This window comes from Myotis yumanensis, unplaced genomic scaffold, assembly GCF_028538775.1.
Source record: "Myotis yumanensis isolate MYYU_CA2020_CCGP unplaced genomic scaffold, mMyoYum1.0.hap1 SCAF_2, whole genome shotgun sequence".
In the NCBI taxonomy this organism is placed as follows: Eukaryota; Metazoa; Chordata; class Mammalia; order Chiroptera; family Vespertilionidae; genus Myotis; species Myotis yumanensis.
The window spans coordinates 188,161,626-188,185,039 of record NW_027223753.1 but is presented as its reverse complement, the minus strand read 5'-3'; the positions used below and the strand labels follow the sequence as shown (position 1 = coordinate 188,185,039).

Here is a 23,414-nt window from a genome sequence, read left to right as displayed (position 1 = left end):
ATGAGCCTCATATAACCTATTTAAGGATTCAAAACAAACAAGTGGAAAGGACTACATTGCCCTGCTGGCTCATTCCTCACTATTTATAACAAGCTCAAGTCTTTTCAATCTTACAAAACTCTTCCTCAACCCTATGACTTACTTTAGATATGATGTAACCCACTCTTTCCCTCCAAGACATCATTTTTATAAGACTTATTGACAACTTCTGCTATCATTTTGGGAGGGTTCCTCTGAAGGAAAATAACTCAAACTTACAAGTATAAAATTAGGTAAGATGTCACAGCAGGTATCCCAGAAACTTAAACTTGACTAACCTTTTGGCAAATCTACCCCAGCAGGCACCCCAAGATTTTAGCGTGTTATCTGTAGACCACACTTTGTATAAACAATACTGTCCTAGTATACTCCTACCTTTTTTTTTTAACAAAGTATGGAAAAATTAGTGTGTTTGAATGATTTCAGAGTAGAGAAAGGTTCACACTAGCAGGTTGAGTGTTTAGCACCTTTGAACAGAGATATTCAGAGTGTGGTCACGTGGCAGTCCAGGTTCCGACTGCCCAAGAACGATCCGTGATTGAGGGTGTGCTGATCACAGGACAGTGTGGTCATTTGGGTTTTTCTCTGCATGTTGAGAGTGCCACAGAAAACAAAGAGTGGGAAAGCTGTTCACTGAATGTATGGCTGGTGGTTAGAAGATCGGAGAAATGTTGAGACAGAGGAGAAAGAGCCTGGGGGGATGAGGAGGTCAGTCAGATGGACAGTCCGAAGGCGCTGACGATGCAGTACATGGTCTTGTTCTCCCATCGCACGGTGCAGCTCCCTTCAGTAGAGCTGTCCCAGAGGCAAGACCTCGCCGTGTGTTCTGCGTAATTATACGGGTCACAATGTATTTGAATGGTTTTCCCAGCTTGGTGAGTTGGCTTAAAGTTTGTTCTACGACATTTGTGGTCCACTGATTGACTTTGCTGTCCTGATAGGCGTTGCCACCGATGGCACTTTCTATAGCCTCTTTCACAATGTTGCTCACTTCGTCAACAGCAAAAGTGGTCTCTCCCGCACTCTGGTAGTCTTCCATCCCTACCTTTTGTTATTGTTGTTAGACTTCCTCTTGCTGGAATGCAATGCTTCTACAAATTGGATTTCTCTTTACAATCTTATCCAAAAGTTAATTATTTAGAGGAGGCCCTTCATGTTGATTAGAATTATGGATATTTTAGGGGATGGATTGATTCCTGATAGCAAATGTAAAACTTGTAAACTTCAGAAATGTCTTTGATATAGTCCTTATTGTTTCTTTTCGTGTTACATATTTATAGTTTCTTTCCCGAAAGCCTCACGAGATCGAAAAAGGGAATTGGGTTAAATATACTGGACCTTCTTTGAGACTCCTTATGGATGAAATGAATATCTCACCAGATTGGTCCAAGAATCAAATGAGGCATTGTAGGAGGGCCTGACAAGGGGGCTGCAGAGATTCTTGGTAAATATTTCTTTTCTCCCTAATACCCCACAGCACAATTATTCCGGACTTGACTAATATAGGACTAACCTAGATCTTGTCTTTTTTCCCTCCTGACCTCTCCCCACTTTCTCTAAGGTAATTTTGCCCCTAGGTTATTGAAAAACTCCTGAAGAAAGAAACTATAAAGTTCTCTATGGAATTTTGCATTTTCGTTCTTATCTATTTAATATATTGGTCCATATGAAAGGACCAATGAAACCCTATTACTGTTCCCATTTGATGGGAAAAAATTAACTCATAATGATAATAGTAATATTTAAAAATTTTATTGGGGGCTTTCTGTCATAAGCACTCTATACACATTATTGTATTTAATTCCCATAACAAACCTAGAATGGAGGCATGATGATCTCCTACATTTTTTCTTTTACTTTATTTTAATTGAAATATAATTGACATGTAACACTGTGTGAGTTTAAGATGCCCAACCTGTTGATTTGGTACAAATTGCCACATGTGCACCACCATAGTGTTAGCTAACTCCTCTATCATGTCCCATAACGATGATTTCCTGTTTCTGATGGGCACAATTCAGATCTAGTTTCTTACCATTTAGAAGTTTACAATCCAGTATTGTTGTCTATGGTCACTATTCTATACATTAAATCCCTACAACTTATTTACATACTAGTTTTAAATTTGTATCCTTAAAACAGCATATGTTATCTCCCATTTTTATGATGAAGAAACTGAGGCTTACAAAGCTTTATGTAAATTTCCCAAAAAAGTCACACTGTGAAGAAAACAAAGACACCTACATTGGCCTGACTTGGTGTTCCGCTCTTGGCCACTCCTATAATTTTGAGACAATATTCCACAGAGCTGAACCAACTTTATTTACAATAACTGATTTCTATTACTTCATAAACTCCTGTGTGTATTAGCAGCTAGTAGTAATAGAATGCTGTTTGCTTCATTTTAAACACTGATACAGACACATTATACTTGCAGGCACTTTAATCTAAAAAAATTACTGAGAATACAATTTTCAGTGATTGGATAGAAATGCTTTTAATTTTCTTCTTCTTTTGGAAGTTATACTTTTTAAATAAAATTCTTTGCTGTACATTTCAGTTTCACTAATGTGATTATGTGGTCTAACATCAAAAGGGTTCATTGCTTAATGACCAAGAATCAGGCATGTCAGGATGCAGGAGTTGGAAATGGTTTTAAACAAATCAATTTCAAGCGAATTAATCTTTGAAAACAGTGCTTGAGCATTTTCCATATGAAAGTCATTTTCATTATGACTTTATAGAACCATTCAAAGTGTCTTTTTTATGTTTATTGTCTTTATGGTACCAAGAGGAGCTACATTGTGTTATAATAACATGGTTTATTTCTGTCTCTAAATTATCTACGGATGAGAGTCGATTTATATAGCTGTGTATATATGCTCAGCGTCTCTTCAATATCCCTCCAGAATCACTCATACATTGCCTTTGGTTGTGTATGTATCTCTGAAAATGACAGCAAGCACTGAATCAGAGTGATACACCATTTACTCTGTGATGCTTTATGTATCCTCACTACAATTGCATGTTCTTAGGCAGCTTGGTGTACTTAAGATTTACAAGTCATTTGTTTGCTTCCAAGAAGTCATCTGTGACAACACGTATATTAATGATGCTAAACACATTATATTTATTTGCCTAAAACTTCAGTGATTTAAGATGCATCAGTACCTTCTTCATTAGCTTAGTCTCTTCTTTCCTCCCTTCTTTCTTTCCTCCCTTCCCTCCTTTTAGTTTTCTTCCAAAAGCAATATATCTTTTGTAATTCATCGTGTAACTGAATTCACTGAAAACCTGAACTCATTTTTCTCAGAAATGCCTTTTCTTCCAGTTTTTGTCTTTGCATTTATATTGTCTCCCTGGCCCAACTTAATATGTGTCTCAAAGCAATTCCCAGGTTTCAAGCATTCTCTTCATTGGTATTATTAAACTTAGATTTTATCTTTTCCCACATTCAATCACTAAAGTTATGAGATCGAAAGCTCAGTTATAGATGTGAGATTTCTTTAAGAATACAATTTGTAAGCACTTAGTTTATTTTTAAAAAGTCTGAGAAAAAAATAATTGTTGCTAGAAGAATCTAATACTTTCCACAAACATAAAATAATTCTCTCAATTTCCATTTTAGAACACATAGACTTCCTATAATTTTTTAAGTAAATGTTTACAGCAGCCCTTTATTAAAATGATACCTTATAAATGCTTTCGTATAGTCTTAGTTAGGTGATTTCACTCATCAGGTTCCTGGCTTTGGAACCTGAAACCATGAAGTATCTATGTTGTGGTGTCAGATTGAGATATTTAAATTATTTTAGCATTACTTAGAGAGTTCTTCTCTGCCTCCCCAAAGGACAAAATTATTGCTTATTATTTAATTCAAAATAAAATTGTGCCAAAATGAAAGTGCTTTATGTAGAAGAATATAGTGAGTGATAGACTCCCATTGCCAGAATTCTAGAAGCCCGTATTCTATTTGTAATTTGTGTTCATAGGCACTACTTCTGATTCTGGTTCTATGTAGTTCCGAGGAAGTAAATAAAGAAAAGGTAATTAATGTTACTTTACTTCTTCTTCCTTAAGCTTCCTGCTTCCTTCCCACCACAAATACAGTTTTGAGTTAGAAATGAAAATACAGAATGATGCACACCAGCACTCTGGAGTAGCTTTCAGACGTAGACTTCTGGTGCCTACGAGGAACTTTGTCACACAATTTGAATCATCAAATTTGAAGGAATTTGGCAGTTATTCAGTCCTCCATTTGCCTCCAATATAAGCCACTATTATTAAGTCATCCCACTAAGATGGGAATCTATGCTTTCTCTTAGGCTTTGAGAGAAAATGATTCAGTAATCACTTTTATATATTATGTCGGTATTTAATAACTTGAACTGTCAAAAAAGATTTTTTCATCATTAGTCTAAATTCTTTTTGTTGTCATTGAAGCCCAAGAATCAGATGAACAGCCTCACAGAATTAATCTATGAGTGCAACATCAAAGGACACAATAATTACAATCCAGGCTGTTTTGCATTAGTCAAGCCATCCTAATTTTAAAGTCCAGAACTAGGACTCTTATTCATAATAATTAAATTTCAGTGTTTAATACTCTGTTTAATATTTGTAAAGATAAAATCTACTGGATGTGCCTCTGTATAACTGTTAACTTTTCTAAAACCATATTAAGGATATTTCTTAATAATGTACAGATTGTTACCCTTTCATGTACTGTGGTTAAAATTGAGTGTCCAATCTAGACCTGTTTTCTCAGATCAATTCCTGAGCTCTCTGGTTTGGGTTTTATTTCTTGTTGTTTGCCTCACTTCCATCCTGGTTTTGCTCTTTCTATGCTCAGCTATAGATATTACCCCCAACTTCTGTCATTATTGTGATCACACTGTTAACTGAACTGCTGCTAGTCCTAGAGAACCTATAGCCAATGCTCTCATGCCTCTACTATTTTTATTGCTGCTGCTATACTTATGCTACCCCATTGGTATTTGCCAGGAGCATGAACATGGCTAATACTTGGAAAAGAACCAGAACTAGAAATAAAGACACTCTCTAGACACTTTACTTATACATATTATCCCAAATAGGTTTCATTATCTCTTAGTGAGAAACTAATATTTGTTAGATTTTACCCTAGAAGAGATAAGGTAATAGTTCTGTTTGTCTGTTTTTAGAATTCATCCCAGAACAGTGCACCTTGATTGGAGCAGTTGAGACTTCATGCAAGCAAGAGAAACCTAACTCAGAATAGCTTGGGCAGAAATGAAGAATGTATTTGCTTACATAATCAAATGATGTAAAGGAAGAGGCCTATCCGGCATCAGGAATATCAGAGATGAGACACTGAAGTGATACTAGAATTCTCTTGTGGTACCCTCTTTCCTCTCTTGACTGAGGGACCTCTCCTCTCAAAACAAGTTTCCTACACAGAACAGCTGTGGTGCTTCACAACTCATAGCTTTGCCATTCAGTGGATATTAGATTTCTTTCTTTAGCTCCATTGTGGGAAGTTCTGATTTTAGTGAGTTGATTTTTTTATCATAGTAAGTAGGAGTGTTTTGAACTGGCATACATCTTAGAGGGAACACCATGGCTGCTCTGTTTGATGTGGGGAAAGGATGTTGGAAAGAGAGGGAAGTCAATTAGGAGGTCATTACAGTTCAGGTGAGCAATAAACTGTGGCTTTGGAAGATAGGATGATCAGAGTAGAGGAGGTGAGAATGGTTCAATTGGGATATATATTTAGGAGGCTAACTAACAGATTTGTAGTAAGATGTGCAGAATTAGGGAAGAACCAAGGGTAACATCTGTTTTTTTGTTTTTTGGACTAAGCAATGAGATTGATTCTATATCATTAAATGAGAAATAAATGCTTTTGGGGACAGGGATGTGGAACAGGAATTGAAGATCAGTATGCTTAATAAACGTTGAGATTCATGTGCCAGTTAGTTATCCAATCCTGGAGCTCAAGTCAGAAGTAAGAATGGAGACAAAACTATTGGAAAAGAGATGTGTGATTATTGTTACATGGTCATAATGTGATTCTTCTCGGGGGGGGGGGGGGGGAGATATATATATATATATATATATATATATATATATATATATATATATATAAAGACCCAGGGGCAACAACCGAATGGACAACTGAACAGGCTGAGTGGGGCAACCAGGCCGGCAGAGGGGGGCAGTGAAGGGCAACCAGGCCAACAGGGGATGGCAGTTGGGGGCAACCAGGCTGGCAGGGGGGCCAGTTAGGGGCATCCAAGCCAGCAGAGGGGGGCAGTTGGGGACAACCAGGCTGGCAGGAGGGGCAGTAAGGGGCAACCAGACTGATGGAGGGGCAGTTAGGGGTGACCAGGTCAGCGGGGGGGTGGGGGGGTCAGTTAGGGGTGATCAGGTCAGCAGGCAGAGGCAGTTAAGGGTGATCAGCCTGTCAGGGGGACAAGTTAGGGGCGATCAGGCAGGCTGGCAGGTGAAAAGTAAGGAGCCAGTGGTCCTGGATTGTAGGAGTGATGTCCAACTGCAGTCGGACATCCCCCGAGGGGTCCCGGATTGGAGAGGGTACAGGCTGGGCTGAGGGGACCTCCCCCCGACCCCATGCATGATTTTTGTGCACTGGGCCTCTAGTCTAATATAATCAACCAAAAAAATCTTATAATTGGAATAAAGAATTTTAAGAAAATGATAGAATGGAAAATATTCATAATATTCTCCTATATACTAATATTAATTAATAATCAACTATAGAAGATATAAATCTATTCTAAATTATAAAAAATAAATCTAGGAATAGCCCTAAAATGTAATATGAATACATATCTTCCATCAAATATTTGTAGATTTTTTTCATAGATCCCCAAAACTGGAGAAATACCATGTCCTTATATCTAAAACCAGAATATTATAAACATTCTATCTAATATCAGTGATACCCAATTTTGCCTTTTTGCAGAACCAGAATGAGGCAGAATAACTGGTAGGAATAGCCTTATTAAGTACAGACCATACCCTTCTCTGCCCACCGATGATTGGACTGATGATGAACCCATATAAAACCAGTACTGTGCTTGGTGTACCCATTCAATATTTCAGTGTGTGATTTGAATAAGTAATACAGAAATTATTCCAGTTATGTATAGGGATAAGAAACTTGGTCTTAATATGGAAGTTGAGTTGGTGTAAGGAGGATAGAATCACTTAAAAACCGAGTTTGTAGGGAGCAAGAATCACCAGTTAGCCAATAAAGCGGCTGTGCAGAGCAATTCAGGACAATGAAACTGACTGGAAGTGAGGAACAGAAATAAGATCACACTCCAAGCTACGAGAGATTTCAAAGTTGCCTTGATGCCCGACTTTCCCATTCAGACCTTGTATGGATTGCCACATTTTTATTTCTTCTCCTTGGATATCAGCATTTCCTGTCTTCAATGTAGACTTGGACTGTTTTCTTAGGCAGAGTCATAATTTCTGATTCAGTTAAAAATTGTTACAGAGGTGGAAAATATGTACAGAAATAGGCACAGCTAAGTTATTGAACAGGAAAAATAACTTAAATCCTCAGTAAAGGGGAATGTTTAAATTCTATTCAGATAGAGGAATAGTATACAACCAAAAAAAGTGTATATTCCATGACAATTCAGTTACATATACAGGTGTTCAGGTTACAAGACTAAGCTAAAAGCAAAAGTAGAACACAAAACTGGAAGTAGATGTGATACACATGTACATATGTATTCCCATATGCCATCAGGCTCACCAGCCTGGATCTCTGAAATGTGACATGTTATATCTATACAACAGTCAACCTGCCAGAAAGCAGGGCCCTTAAGGTCCCCTCAGTTATCTCTGAGAGTTTCTCACAACCAGGTCTATCCAAGCTTTGTAACAGGTGCTCCTCTTGCTTCGTTCTGGCCTTCATGTCTTGATCTTGTTGCTGATGGACCTTGTGAAAGCTGCACTTCTCAGACACTGGCTGCCATCTGATGATGCTTGTGGCCAGCACTGCCATTCCAGTCTTCACATGGGGACTCTTCTCTCCTAAAAGCCCACAGCACAATTACTCCAGACTTTACTAAAGGCACAAAAGTAATAGAAATAGAGCACAGATTTTATCTAGTCGGTGTTGGCTCATAGCACTTATAACCAAAATGTAAGTGCATATTTAGTCTTATCAGAAGTTCTCCATATTCTAGCTCAACTTCCAGAAACAGGAATTTCCAGACAGATTCATATCTAGAGTCTGAGTCCTCATGCACTGCAGCCATAGAGAGAGGAGGCAGACTCTTCTGCCTCCTTGAATGCCCTGATCTACAATGGTTGATGATGATAACATTCATTTCCTGCAGAGGAAATATTTCCCCTTAGGAGAATACATGGGTCCCATGACCTTTATGGATAATCACAATATCCGCAATACATTTCCCCAAATCTATATTATTCAGCCTTTTAAATAACATTTATATAGGACAGCAGCCCCTTTGGGCATGAATGATGGGTCAATCAGGGAGACATATTTTTCCTGTCATTTGAATCTCCCCATTTTTGTGTGACTAAATGCTTATATGAGACCATTGACACCATGCACTAAAGATAAAGGTTGTCATAGGGTAATCCAAATGAGTATTTAGAAGACAAAATATTTTCTAACTCTGCAAAGGTACAGTACTGCCAAAACAACTAATTGTAACACTGCAAAGAACCCGCAGGGCCTCACTCTGAAGTGAGTTTCCCAATAGCCAAATGCCTTACTAACTAAAAGTGCAAAAGTGGCCCTTTACGGAAGGGAAGTTCCCTAACAGGAAAATGCACTCTCTACCCTAAAATTCAGAAACTATGTACAATTACCAAAATGATATATTGGAAATGAAATAATTTAAGTTACAGTTGTCAGTGGTCATTTGTGAACAATGATTATCTCTGAGTAGTGAGACTGTACTTTTTCACAATTGTCTGTATTTTGCAAATTCCCTGCACTGAACATGTCTTGTTAATAATGAAATAATTTTAAGAAGTCTGTATTCGAGTTTGCTTTCCCAGCTAGGTTATTAATGGCTTAACCACCACTGACTTTGTAGAGTTTTAATTGAAAATTTCTCATTCTGAGGAAAACCAGATGCTTCTATTAGTAGAGTGATGATTATGTTCGTAAGAATTTCAGTCAGAATTTATAGCAGTTAAGATAAAAACTCCTAAAAATAACAAGATAAAATCTAATCTCCTCCCAAATTAAATTAGAACATTATTAACTGTTGTTTGGAACTTGAGAACAAGTTTATTTTAGCGTGTGTGTGTGTGTGTGTGTGTGTGTGTGTGTGTGTGTCTGTGTTTTTTTTGTTTTGGTGGTGGGGGAGAGCTCCATCCAAATGCGGTTAATTCCTGAACTCCCAAATGAACTGCTTTTAAAGTACAATCTATGGCCCTAGCTGGTTTGGCTCAGTGGATAGAAAGTCGGCCTGCAGACTGAAGGGTCCCAGGTTCGATTCCGGCCAAGGGCACATGCCCAGGTTGCGGGTTCGATCCCCAGTAGGGGGCGTGCAGGAGACAGCCAATGAATGATTCTCTCTTATCATTGATGTTTCTATGTCTCTCTCTCCCTTCCTCTCTCTGAAATCAAGAAAGAAATATATATTAAAAATAATAATAATAAAGTACAATCCATGGCCCTGCCCAGTGTGATTCAGATGGTTGAGTGTTGTCTCATGTACCAAGAGGTCGCTGGTTAGATTCCTGGTCAGGGCACATGCCCTGATAGCAGGCTCAATCCCCAATAGGGGGCATGCAGGAAGTAGCCAGTCCATGTTTCTCTCTCATCAATGTTTCTCTGTCTCCCTCTCCCTTCCTTCTCCCTTCTTCTCTCTCTCTCTCTCTGAAATCAGTAAAAATATTTTAAAAAAACCAACAACCTATGGACAATTTTATGGCATGGGCTCTGAGGTCATCAAAATTTTTTGGCATTAGTGGCATTATTATATCATGTTATTATTTGTGCTAATTATTTATATCTTGGGTTTAAGTAGACATCTCATCTCTAACTTTTGAGCCATTTGATCATATATGCAAATAGATTCAAGTTAAGTTTATTTCAGACTCAATTCCCTTTATTGTAGTAGAAATAGGCAAGAACTTTAATTCATTTTTAAGTGAAAAATAATTAAATGAGAATTGAGCTTTTGAATGGAATCTTCTGCTTTGAAATGCCAGGTCAGTTAACTAGTGTTATAGGATTTCTGTGAATTAAAACATATCTCTAAGGTAATGTGATAAATATTCACTGTAGGACTTAAAAATATTTGTTGATTTAATTACCATTCTTTTAAATTACTCTGGAGTAGATAATTTCATGAGATTTACCAGAAACCACTGTACATTTTTTAAAGCACCTTTTAGCAATTTAGATTTGATTGAGAAGCAGTTATCATTTCCCTTTCTTGACCAAAATAATACTCTTTGGAGACACTTTATTTTTGTTTTCATCATCATGTAGTTTTACTAATGCAATGTTCTTTGGTTCATGTTGTGAAATATATATAAACCATGTAGTTTTGAATACTAAGCTTCAATTCAAATGTGTTTCCTCTGTCTACAATGAAACAGCTATTTCATCAGTGCCCTAGAAACAATGGTAATGTCACACCTGAAACAGCTTGATTTTCTGATTCATTTGCTGTGTTTTAAAGCAACTCACATAGCACTGTTTCCCTTGGACTCTTACTACCTTCCTTCCTACTTTTAAAGCATTTCTTAATTTCATGTTCTTTCTTTTTCAGTATGGAACTTAGCCATCCTATTACTGACCTTTATAAATGGTTCTCTTTGTTATAAGAAGAAAGTAATAGTGCTCTCTTACTTTATAATTATCAAGAAGCTATGAGATCAAGGAAGGAACAGTTAAATTTATGTCTTCTTCTGTTTCTAAATCCTCTATGCTCTTTGATGTCACTCCTTATTGATCAGAAAGAAAGCCTACCTCAAGTGGGGGTACAGGGCAGCAAATACAGCTTCTGAACTCAGGGAAAGACCATCTTTTAAACTAAGAACAGAGTTTTTCTTTTAATCTTGAACTGGTAGGTTAACTACATATGTGCTTTTTTCTTTCAAGAAATTAGCAAACAGATCAAATTGAAATTGTTTCCATTGAAGTTTACATAAAGTTTATAACACAATATTGAATTTGCCTATATGAGTTAGCAGAGGACAAGTCCATTCCTTCCAGAATAAATATATTTGCCAAAAACTATAATCCCTGTCTTCATTTTACAATTATCTGTGCATAGGTAGATAGCAAGAGAAGTGAATTCATTGTCTTCGATTTTTTCCCTCCAGATACATTCTTATGCATTAGGTAGCTATCTATTCTGCTGGATAATTTCTGTTAATTAAAGTTGATAACTCTAGAAATGAAGCCCAGTACATTCATCTTTTGAGTCATTATCGCCTCCTCTAAATTTTGGATAATGAGGTCATCTGCCTCTTTGAAATGCCTCATGACTCTTAGCTACTCAGAGACTGTCCATCTAAAACAGATCACATGAGATAATGAGAATCCTTTTCCACCTCCTGGTAAAAGAGGGCATCCTCTTTTTTTTTCTCTTAGAATTGTTACGTGAAAAAGGAATTATACATTAATATTTTATGACTCATCATTCCTCCTTCAAGGTTACTGTTTTTCATGGTTTTAGTCTAATATATCTTGTTAAACAATGAAGCAGGTAATACTACCATTGACTCTAATGACTAGCTTCTGAAAAGCATTAATAATTCATCAAATTTATTTTTTTAATTATGGTTCCCTAGGCCATTCACAAATATACATTGAAATAGATTATTAGTGTACATTAATTGTGGTAATTTCATTGTCTAGGGATTGGATAAAGAGACCTTTAAAAATTCCTTTGGATGAAATAAGCAATAAAATATAGAGATAGCCAATTCTCTGGTTCAATATTTATGTGTCTGTGTTAGAATCTTTACATAAATTTGAACTTTTATGGGTATTTTCAGCATAGAAATATGCTAATGCTTTATGCACACTTGTAAACACCTGTTTTCTTTAGTTTTATTGGCTATATCCAATAAAGTTTGATATCTCCTAAAGAACCATTAGGGTTTATTGGTTTAATGAAGCAGGTTGGAAAAAGTTTTAAGTAGCACCTCTTCTGTGCTCTGGGTACTTTATTAAGTTGCAAGTATGTTTCAATTTTAAACAATTTCCAATGATGAATTTATTTTCAATATGGCAAAACTGGGCCTGAGGGAATAAACTACATGAGTATCTTACACATATACCAGCTCTACCACCTCCAATAGACCATGTTAACTGTTCCAAAGAGAGTATCCTTCAAGCAACAGTGAGCAGAGTATTAATTTCTTCTTCTGGAAATTTGTTGGGATATCATGGTCAACATAATTGTATGGAGAATGGTTTGGGAGTCTTATGATTAACATTTGTCATATAGGAAATCTCTAAAAAATAGATTTGTCCCTTATCATGCAGGTTCTTTCTCAATATACACAATTTACAGATTTTTGCAGATAAATCATTAATTGTGGACACTAAGAATTCTGGTTTTCTTCACTAAGATCAAATTCTAAAACAAAATTTAAAAAATCTATTCTTAATTTAGAGGAGGGAAATAAGAAGTAAACAATGTACAACTCTGGTTAGTGTTAGGTAGGTTAGGAGAGATGAATCTGGGAAAATTTCCTCCAATAAGCATGGATAGGAGTAGAATCTTTTCCTCTGTTGTTTGGTGTTTTGATTTAAAAACACTGATTCCTAGGCTCTCACTTGTACCTTCAAAGATAAATTTTAAAATATACTTTATTTCATTATTTTATAAGTTTGCTTTCTTAGTATATACAGAGTGTCGCTAAAGATGTAACACACTTTAACAGCTAATGGCTCAGTTTTGTAAATGAAATGTGTTTTGACAAACACTCTCTTTATAATTATTCAAAATGTGTGTATACTTTTCTTGGACACCCTATATAAAACTGTTATACTCTGGTATCAGTTAAAAAGCTCAGGTCAGAAAATATATTCACTAGTCCCTGAAAAAGTGAATAAGTTTCTAAGATGACCTATTGAGTTTTTGGCAACACTTGAATGATCTGGCTAGGAAAAAATTAGAAGTGTATTGTTAAAAGATAATTTTGTATAAAAAGGTAAAATCAGAGCTCTCATACAGATATAAAATTAAAATATCAGATTTTATTTGACTCATTAATTAAAGAGGAAACTAGTAAGATGTTCCAACTAGCTCAAGGGAGAAATATATATATATCTGAATTGAATAGAGGAAGATGCAAAACTTCTCTGTCCACAAGGCAATAGCCAATAATGAGTTGTATTTCACAGGACGCATTTGCATTTCTATAGGTAGGAATGAGTCCCATTATTTTCAATCTTCAATAATTTATAGGAAAACAGCTCAAAGATAATGAAAGGCAGAGGTAACCATGAAGATGCACTAGAAAAGATATCCAACAGTCTTTTTTTTAAAAAAATCCTCATTTGAGTACATGCTTAGAGAGGAAGGGAGTGTGTGTGTGTGTGTGTGTGTGTGTGTGTGAGAGAGAGAGAGAGAGAGAGAGAGAGAGAGAGAGAGAGAAACATTGATCAGTTGCCTTCCATACATGCCACATCCACGGATTGAACCCATAACCCAGGTATGTGCCCTGACCAGGAATCGAACCAGCATACAATGGATAACGCTTAACCAACTGAGCCACTCTGCCCAGCCATCCAGTAGTCTTTTTGACCTTTTCAAGCTTTTTCCATTTTTTTTTTGTGATAGTAATAAAGCTGCTGACATGTCTTCTTCCCACAAGCTTGCTCATTAAATAAAAGCCATGAGTTTTTTCTATTAATTTTTATGAGAAAATATATGGGAAAAATAATTCAATTAAATTCAAACCAATAATTTTATAGTAACTATTAAGAACTATGATTCCAAGGTGAATAGCTTATGCTTTCTGCCACCTGAGATCATCTAAGCAAATTTTAAAGTGCTGAGTGAGTGCTGCAGTAGTTTTGACTTGGGAGGGATAGAGAGGGTAATACTTAATATTAAATATTTTATATAACTACACAAGAAGGGGTATCTTTTGTTATCATCTGTACCTGATTTTCCTCATGTCTCACTGTTGCAATTGAGGACTCTCCTCCCCATGAAGGCAAGCTAGTAGAGTGTGTAGTGCTGTGCCACAAATACAGGGTGACCCCAAACATGTATACATACACTTTGTAAAGGCTATGTTTATTAAAATACACTTCATTTTCAAAATTGAGCTATCAACTGTTAAAATGTGCATATATTTTTGGGTCACCCTATATATATATACAAACTTTTAATTCAGAGGACACTAAGTGGAGAATTTCTAGACCCAAGATATTATCCTCTGAACATATAGGGAAAAAATCATGAATGAGCAATTTTTTAAAAGTCAGAAGTGGGAGATGGGAAGCCCAGTTGGAAGAATGCTGTGCCTAAACCCGGGGTCCTGTTTGAAAAGCAGTGACTGAGGTTGTCAGTAAACATGATGAATATCTAAGTGTAAAAATTACGAATTTCAAGACTGTAAGCTTTGTATCTACTTACAAAGGTGGACACTTTGAATGCATCCTGAAAGACTAGAGTAAAATTTAAGAGATATTTGAAATAGTTTTAAAGATGCTATTGCAGACATTAGGTTCTTTAGAAAATATGCATATTTTTCTTACTTTGCAGAGTTTTTGGCTTGGACTTTAATATCAAAATTTATTATAGCAAACCTTACCCATAACCATTTTTTTGTAATATGCTTTGAAAATTTGCTATGTTCATTTTACTGAGCTCAGAGACTCAGATGGTGAGATATAATAGATGAATCCTGTCCTACTGATTCATAGGGGAGATGTTTCCCCAGACCACTGAGAGATGTTCTTAGTAATAATAATTATAACCAAAAATCTCTGCTTTATTAAGATGTTCTTCTGAGAGGAAGTCTTTCATTTTAAAAGATAAAGAGACTCTAATATGTTCTATTCACTAGAATCCAAGAAATCTAATGTGTGCTGGTAAAATGTCCTAAATAAAATTGCTTGGAATCACTTTTTCTTGACTGGCATTCGATGAATTATCAAACTGAATAAAATAGAACGAACCGAGAAACTCATTTTAGCTTCTATTAAATTTGTGACAAACTTTGAATGAGTGAATTGTACGTACTGATTAATTTACACTCTTGCTACAAATCTGCAGTTGTAGTCCATCTGTTGTTCACTGAGTGTCATAGAGGAACTTTGGTCTAGTGTAGGGACTGGATTTTTATTTCCCCCACTGTCATTTTCTGATTTTTGCAACTTCGTGATCAGAAAGAAAACAACAAGTCCTATATAAGCATTTTGCTTTTTGTTAGTATTATTTTAAATATTGTGTTTCCCAATATAAAAGAGTTAGGGTATAAGATTGAAGAGGAGAAGTTTTACAATCAGAGCTTTCTTGGAAATTTCAGTATGTTTGAGCACTGTAGATAGGACCATAGAATTTATAGACTGGCTTAAACATTGTCACCTGATAAAAGTAAAGTTAGTAAGAATCCATTCAAAATGTATGAGATTTTCATCTGCAGATGTATTGCCACCTAAAGGGTGAAGTTGCATATATGTTGCTGATGGACTTATCTTCTCAATAGTATCTGAAATATCACCAAGCCTAGCTGGTTTGGCTCAGTGGATAGAACTTAGGACTGCGGACTGAAGGGTCCCAGGTTTGAATCTGGTCAAGGGCACATGCCCAGGTTGCGGACTCGATCTCCAGTGCGGGGTGGGCGTACAGGAGGCAGCCAATCTATGATTCTCTTTTATCATTGATATTTCTATCTCTCCCTTTCCCTTCCTCTCTGAAATCAATAACAGTATATTAAAAAAATATAACCAATATAGGTAAAATTCTTCTTCCATCTTGAGGTAATGTTAAAATAAATATTTTGGCTGGCTGGCTAAAAGGAATATAGAAAATAAAATGATTATAGAGAAGTAATTACCTTCAAGATGGGTTTAAGTGTTTTGAAACTAAAAAAGTATACTCTTTTGGATTGGATTTTTATTTCCAATGGATTTGATACTTGATTTTTTGAGTCAGGATGTTGCCCGTAGATGAAACTCCCCTGTCATTTGGGGGAGTGAAAATTTTGGTGCGCAGCTGAAAGAAGCATTTTCAGAAGTACCTATGGGAGGATGGAATGTAGAAGAAGGCTTTATTTGCATCAGGTTACATTTCTTGGGCTCCAAAGTTCTCTGTCCCTTAAGCCAGTCCTGAAAAGGTGCCACTGGGAGTTGAGCAAAGTCAGAAACAGGGCCAGTGCCCTGAGTTTTTGTTCTATGTTGCAGCCCCCTGTGGTTCAGCATTCAGGCCAGATTAAAGTCCATTAGTCCATGTGTGGAGTCCAACCTGGCCACGCACCATGTGGCACAAGGGAGTTCAGCCCCTCTGCAGCAGGAGTCCAAGAGGGCTGGTGTGTGTGTGTGTGTGTGTGTGTCTGTGTGTGAGAGAGAGAGAGAGAGAGAGAGAGAGAGAGAGAGAGAGAGAGATTCCTTTGTTTAAAAGTTTAAATATTCATGCACTTGCAGTGGCCACTCCCATCCTAGCCAATTACCTGTTGCAGGTATGATTGGCAGTCAGGTATTTTCCATGTCACTCAGACCTTACTGCACATGCATCTAAACTGTCTTTATCTAGTCCCTTCCACCATCAATCATCAGGGAACAGACTTGTAGTGTTAAATGCAGCTTTTTGGCAAAGCTCTATAAATGGCATGGCTATATTATCTGGTTTTCCCCTTTTACTCCTTTCCTGTTCAGTAATAACCAGATTATTACAATGGTATCAACAGTGTTGGGTGCTACCTTGCCACTTGTGAACCATCTATTCCTAGGAATATATTTCTATGTGAATGAAAAGAGACTACTAGAATATGCATATAATATTAAGGATACATATTCCTTGATGGAATGTAAAAAATTCTATTTATTCTCCTCATTATCTTTAATAAATATGAATTATAAACAATCATAATAAAGTTTTAGGAAAATTTTACATAAATAACCTTTAAAATAACATGCTTGTGTAAAAGTAGACATACTTGTAAACACAAGAAATGAGAAAGCAGGAAAGGCTTATTCCAGTACACTTCTGATTAATTACCCAGCCATACTGCATTGTTCCCAAGAATTAAGCCTTCGAGAAGCCTCTTTGCAAATAAAACCATAGTAAGGGAGAAACATAGAAAGACCAAGAACATGTAGCTCTGAAAACAATGCAGAAACCTGATCACTGTGTATAGGCTTCAAAAGTGATTGCTTCTTATCCTGAAAATGAAATCAGATAGGAATGATTTAGAGGTAATAAATGAGAGTGTATTGTGTGTGTAAAACCATGTTTAAAAATATTTGTAATACAACATGTTTATAATATAAAATATTTCATGAACCTACAGACAATTGTGCAAACAAAGACACCCTTAGTTTGTGGGGGAACAGGCTGGGGTTCTTCACAATGCTGTCTATATTACAGCAGGTAGTGGGAGAGGGTTGGTAATGGAAAGAACAGGGAGTCCCAGTGGCAGTCTATTCACTTCATTGGGCTGTGTGACCTCTTTGGACCTTGCTTTTCTAATCTGAAAATTTGAGAAACTAATAATAAATACCTGTAAAAGTTGTTAAATAAAAAGCGTATTTAAAGTGACTAGGAAAATGCTTGCCAACTGGCAATGATTCTATGAATATTAGCTCTGTACTTGAATTTGGAGTCTCCCTTGGTGATTCAAATTTAATTATTGAAAAGGCTAATGGCTTCTAAAGTAGCCATTTTAGAGAGTGGATTCACAGCAGGGAGAAAAACTCAAGCAGTTATTCTTTCACAGAATCCCGCGAACAGGTCTTTGGGCTAATTTATTCAATTTAGTACCAAACAGTCGTGGAGCAGTGAGTTTTCAAATTTCTATCATTTGTTTGGATTCAAATTTGACTTTGATAAGTTCATGGGTGCAGAGGTTTTTTCAGCTGGAGAATAAGTCGCATTTTCATCCTAGAAAATTCATATTTAGTAGGTTAACTTGATTCACAGCCATTCCAAGAAAGAGATTCACAAGTATATTAACAAGTCTGTGGCAATTAAAGACCGAACTAATGAATAAGGAAATTAGGTTAGAATTTTATCATCATGACATCTATTTTACTTCCATAATTTTACCTCAGGAAAAAACAACAACACCATAGCTCTCTTTTCAAAAGAATACTTGTAAGGGAAAGGAAATGCTAAAACAGTTTTATGAAGTTACATAAACAGTTCAGAAGAGTCTGAATGGTGATGGTTAACTGTGTCTTTATCCACAGTTCAGTGATAGGGCAGCATCCGGATTTAGCCCTGTCTCTGGTGGTGTATCTGCTCAGCCAAGACACGGAAGTGAGGGCTTCTGGTATCACAGTGATCCAACAGTTTAATTCGGCTTATTAAAGCAGACACTTATTGACTTTTTAAAAAAAACATATTTTAATTGATTTCAGAGAGGAAGAGAGAGGGATAGTGGGAGAAAAAAAAGTCAATAATGAGAGAGAATCATTGATCGGTTGCCGCCTGCATGCCCCACCCTGGGGATCGAGCTTACAACCCCGGGCATGTGCCCTGGCCAGGAATCGAACCATGGCCTGCTGGTGCATTGGTCAATGCTCAACCACTGAGCCACATTGCCTGGGCATGACTTTTAATTTTATTTTTTGAGTCCATTTGGCTTTAAAATCATTGCAGCCTAGATTTTCTTTTACCTGTTTTCAAGTCGCAATAATTCTGAAATAATCATTTCACCAAGAACAGCAAATATGTACTCTAAGGTTTTCAGGCTACTGGATGAAACAAAGTAATTCTGTGATAAAAAGCTTTAAAGATCTGAATTTGGTCTGGGAAAAGAGCACTGTGTAATATTTTTTCAGACTTGTAAAGCACATAGAAATGGATAGTATTGGACATATGGAGTTGTTCATTTTGCAGAACACTTGCTGTCAGATGTTCTTAAATAACAGGATGAACACATGCTTAATTAGCTCAATTGTCTGTGGATAACTGTGGTGATGCTCAACTTTTCTTTCAGTTTCAAGTTTATGATGCCTGGGAAATCCTCTCTGAAATTTTCTAGAGTATATATGCTTACACATTGTGCTTTAATAAAATTATCCAGCTCTACTGAAATCCTGCTATACTCCATCAAAATGTTTCTACTCAGCGATAATATTATCACATAGCACCACAGCCATACCTTAAACTACCATTTTATGGCCTATATTTTGAAGACATAATATTCTACAATTCTTATTCTATTATCAACACATTTTCTCATTATCTTTTATTTAAAACACACACACACACACACACACACACACACACTCAATGACCTGTAGCCTTTAATGTTAGGTCTAATAATATTAATATCTCTTTTGGTCATGTAGTCATTGAATGGCCATTTTAGGTGTCATGAAGTCAAATGCTTATGATGTATGTCTACAGTAGGAAGAGGTGATAATGTGGTGAACTGGAAAGTGTGGCTTCTTGTGATTATGTCGGGCCTGCCTGGGTAATACGGGATAATATATTTCCACATCAGTTTATTAGCGATCTTAATGCCACCAACAATCTTAATTCCTGCTTGCTATATAATATATAATATTGCCGAAACCGGTTTGGCTCAGTGGATAGAGCGTCGGCCTGCGGACTGAAAGGTCCCAGGTTCGATTCCGGTCAAGGGCATGCATGTACCTGGGTTGCGGGCACATCCCCAGTAGGGGGTGTGCAAGAGGCAGCTGATCAATGTTTCTCTCTCATCGATGTTTCTGACTCTCTATCTCTCTTCCTTCCTCTCTGTAAAAAATCAATAAAATATATTTAAAAATATATATATAATATTAACAGGTCCTAGGGATTAGGGCATGATTTTTTTTAGGGGGGAGGGCAATTATTCTGCTTATTACAGAATGTATTTCCATTTTTAAAATAGCTGGAAACCTGTATTTTAGATGAACTATCTAGATATTTAAATATTTAAAAGTAAATATATTTTTTTAGCTTTATGAATTACGTGGCATCTTCAAAAGTCCATTTGGCCTACAGGCTGCCTATTTACAACCAGTGGTCTCTTGCTTGCCTGTTGGTATGCAAAGCATCATGTATCTTTTACTCAGGGTTTTTCAATCGATGAAGCAAACGTTTAAAAAACTATGCAAAGCATTATGTGAACAACATGGTAAAAGAAACACTATGTAGGGGCATAAGGAATTGCCTTTGTAGGGGGAAGCAAGATAGGTCTTGAAAAACATATGATGGACCTGGATTGACAAAGGGAATTTTGAAGATAGTCTGTAGAACAATGCTATCAGAAGCAGGGATAGGAAGAACAGAGTGTGCATTGAGACACCAAGGAGCTGGTCTTGCTGGAGTAGGAGGGACCACGCTCATTTAATACACAGCTTCAGGGCTTTCTTTAGAGTGTTGCTTTATTTTGAGATGCAGTAGTTGTTTGGGTTCTTGGGCTAGAGAAACAGGAGGATAGAATACTGGTTAATCAAGTTATTTGCACACATGACTGAAGCTAGGCCAATCAGAATCTCTTTTCTAGAAATTTGCCATTGAGCTTGAGAAATGTGTCATTTATTTCTGTGGGTGACATGAAATGAGAACAGGAACTCAGGTTCTTAATGTGCTATTTAATTATGTACATGTACATTGCAGCAATGCGAGTCAGTCAGGAGAAGGAAAAGAGAGAAAGTAAGAGATCTGGCAAGGAGGAGTGCATCAGAGGCAGGCACTGAGGCCACTCCTACTGGCTTTCCTGATCCTGGTTGGAATTCTTTGTGAGGTTTTCTTTCTTCCCCTAGATTTTTGTGATTATTTCAGTATTTTCCCCAGACATTCCTTTTTTTTTTTTTTTTTTTTTTTTTTTTTTTTTTTTTTTTTTTTTTTTTTGCTTAAACTAGGTTGAAGTGATTATGTTGCTTTTTAAAAAAATTATTTTGCTTATAATCATAAGAGCCGTGAATAAGACATTAGGGAAAGTTAAATCTAGAACACTATTACTTCTTTCTCCAGTAACAGGGAAGTGGAGAGTATTGGAACAATGAAAGATGTGGGAAAGTAGAAAAACAATAGAGGTACTTTGTAAACCTCATATGCTTTACCCTCTGATTAGTTCTAATTCAGAAAGCATGTCAAACTCAAAGGCTAACACGGGCCAAATAAACAAGGCATGTGGCCTGTGGGCCGAGAGTTTGACTTGCTTGGTTTAGAGCAGTGATTCCCAAAGTGGGGGCTACCACCCACTGGTGGGCGCTGCAGCGATCCAGGGGGGCGGTGATGGCCACAGGTGCATTTGTTTTAACTTTTTTTTGTATTACCTTTCTATTCTGAGTTCAATAAATAGTTTCATAATTTCAAACTTCAATGTTTCTAATTTACACCTTTCTTTACTATATTTTACGAAAAAGGTAGAAACATTAATACATATAACTTTCTGTTTAATTGCTATTAAAATTTTTAAAAAATTAATTTCCAGGGGGTGCTGAGTAATATTTTTTCTGGAAAGGGAGCGGTAGGCCAAATAAGTTTGGGAACCACTGGTTTAGAGGATACTTCTAAGAATCCTTCCGTAAACAACTACCGTAAGTTTCCCATTTAGTGTTTCCTCCTGAAAGAATGACCCTTATCACAGCATTTATTATACTGTATTTAAGTTGTGGGTGTATTTGTCTATAACAGCCTTTAGACCTTAAGCTCTATGGAGCCAGGGACCATCTGTATTTGTTGAAAGAACAGTTCATATGGTCCCAGTGGTGACTAATACTAGTCCATTTTGCACAGTGTAAGTAAAGCTTTATACAATTGAAACAGCTCTTTCCAGAAATGCTTAAGAGTAGAAATTTAGAATTGATCCATGCAACATCATGAGGACTAAAGATTGTGTTTTGTTTTGTTTGTTATTATAAATATGAAGTGTTTAAAATCACTCATTTAGAGATTTACTTTGGAAAGTTGTTGATTTCTTTAATGATTAATAACAATTAATTCCAAAAGCAGTCGGAAAATGTTATGTGACAATTTTGGGGGCAGGCGGGGGGCGGGGGGGGATGGGGCAGAATCCTAGGTCTTCTAAATCCAAATATGGAGAGAAAGGGGAAAGCAGAAGGTTCCAGATTATGTGTGTTTTTGCTAAGGTTTACAATGTGCAGTTAGTGGAAATGTGTTGATAAAATCCAAGGAGGAAGTAGAGCTGACTCATAAACTGAGTTGGGCACTCGACTAGTCTACACCAGCCGTTTCCAGTTCTTGCAAACTTTGGATCAAGAAGCCTTTCCAAGCAGGTTGTCAAGCCCATTGATGCAGTAAGTGATGCCCACCCCTCTGACAATCTTACAGAAAGGGATCTTCAGACTAAGTCCAGAGACCTCTGATCATAAGAAGCAAGAGTTAGAGTGATGTTACCATGAACATGGTTCAGGTCCAGCACAGATTATTTTGGATTTTTAAAGTGTGAAAACAGATGGTAAGCTTAACCATTATGCCTAAGGCTAGATGATTTTGGATTCATGATACAGACCTTAGACAAATTAGCCATCTCATTAGAACTGACTTAGGTGTTTGAAAACAGTTTTGAAGATGCAAAGTCCTTGATTCTAACAATAAGACCACATTTATGCATTCACGCCCACACCCTGTCCTGAAAGGCAGCCGATGAAACAGGGAGAGGCCCTCCTCTTCTCTCCCACCATGTCATTCATGTCAGTGTGGGCAGGTGTCAGAGTTTCAGTCCTAGGTCTTCCTGCACACACTCAGGCTATCTGAATCAATGTTTTCCCCTCATTGAAACCCATTCCATTGCCTTCTGAACATATTGATCTTCAGTCATGCACATACTCATCATACTCTTCATGGTGTTTCTGCCTGCAGGCCCTCGTTCTCATTATTTCTGTATTGGTCACTCTGTCCTCACAGCTGATGCCAATCACGCATCTTACAAGTACATTTCAAAGGCATTCAGCCTCCAGTGTTTCGCTCTCAGGAAAATAACACTGAATCTCTCCTGTGAACCTGTAGTATAGATTCTCTTAGCTGACTTAATTTTACTGCTAGTAAAAAATGTTAAGAACTTTTATAAAAGTAAATGCATTTTTTCAGCCTGTCCCCATGTTCCCTTTTCACCCCATAGTACACAAGTGAAAAGAGGAGTTTCATATAACACTCACAGTGCCACACACAAAAGAAAGGAACAATATTGATCACGACCTGAAGTCATACCTTTGGCAGTGATCATCTCAGATCTGCTATCTGAGTGGGGCCCAG

The 23,414-nt window shown here is 36.8% G+C and overlaps 1 protein-coding gene and 1 pseudogene across 1 annotated transcript in view; one reads left to right on the top strand and one right to left on the bottom strand.

Annotated features, from left to right (window-relative positions):
• LOC139002680 (EGF-like and EMI domain-containing protein 1) overlaps positions 1-23,414 on the top strand; it is a 405,160-nt gene that overhangs the window by 124,298 nt on the left and 257,448 nt on the right. The gene's annotated exons all lie outside the window — the stretch shown is intronic.
• LOC139004120 (dynein light chain Tctex-type 1 pseudogene) lies at positions 709-1,078 on the bottom strand (annotated as a pseudogene).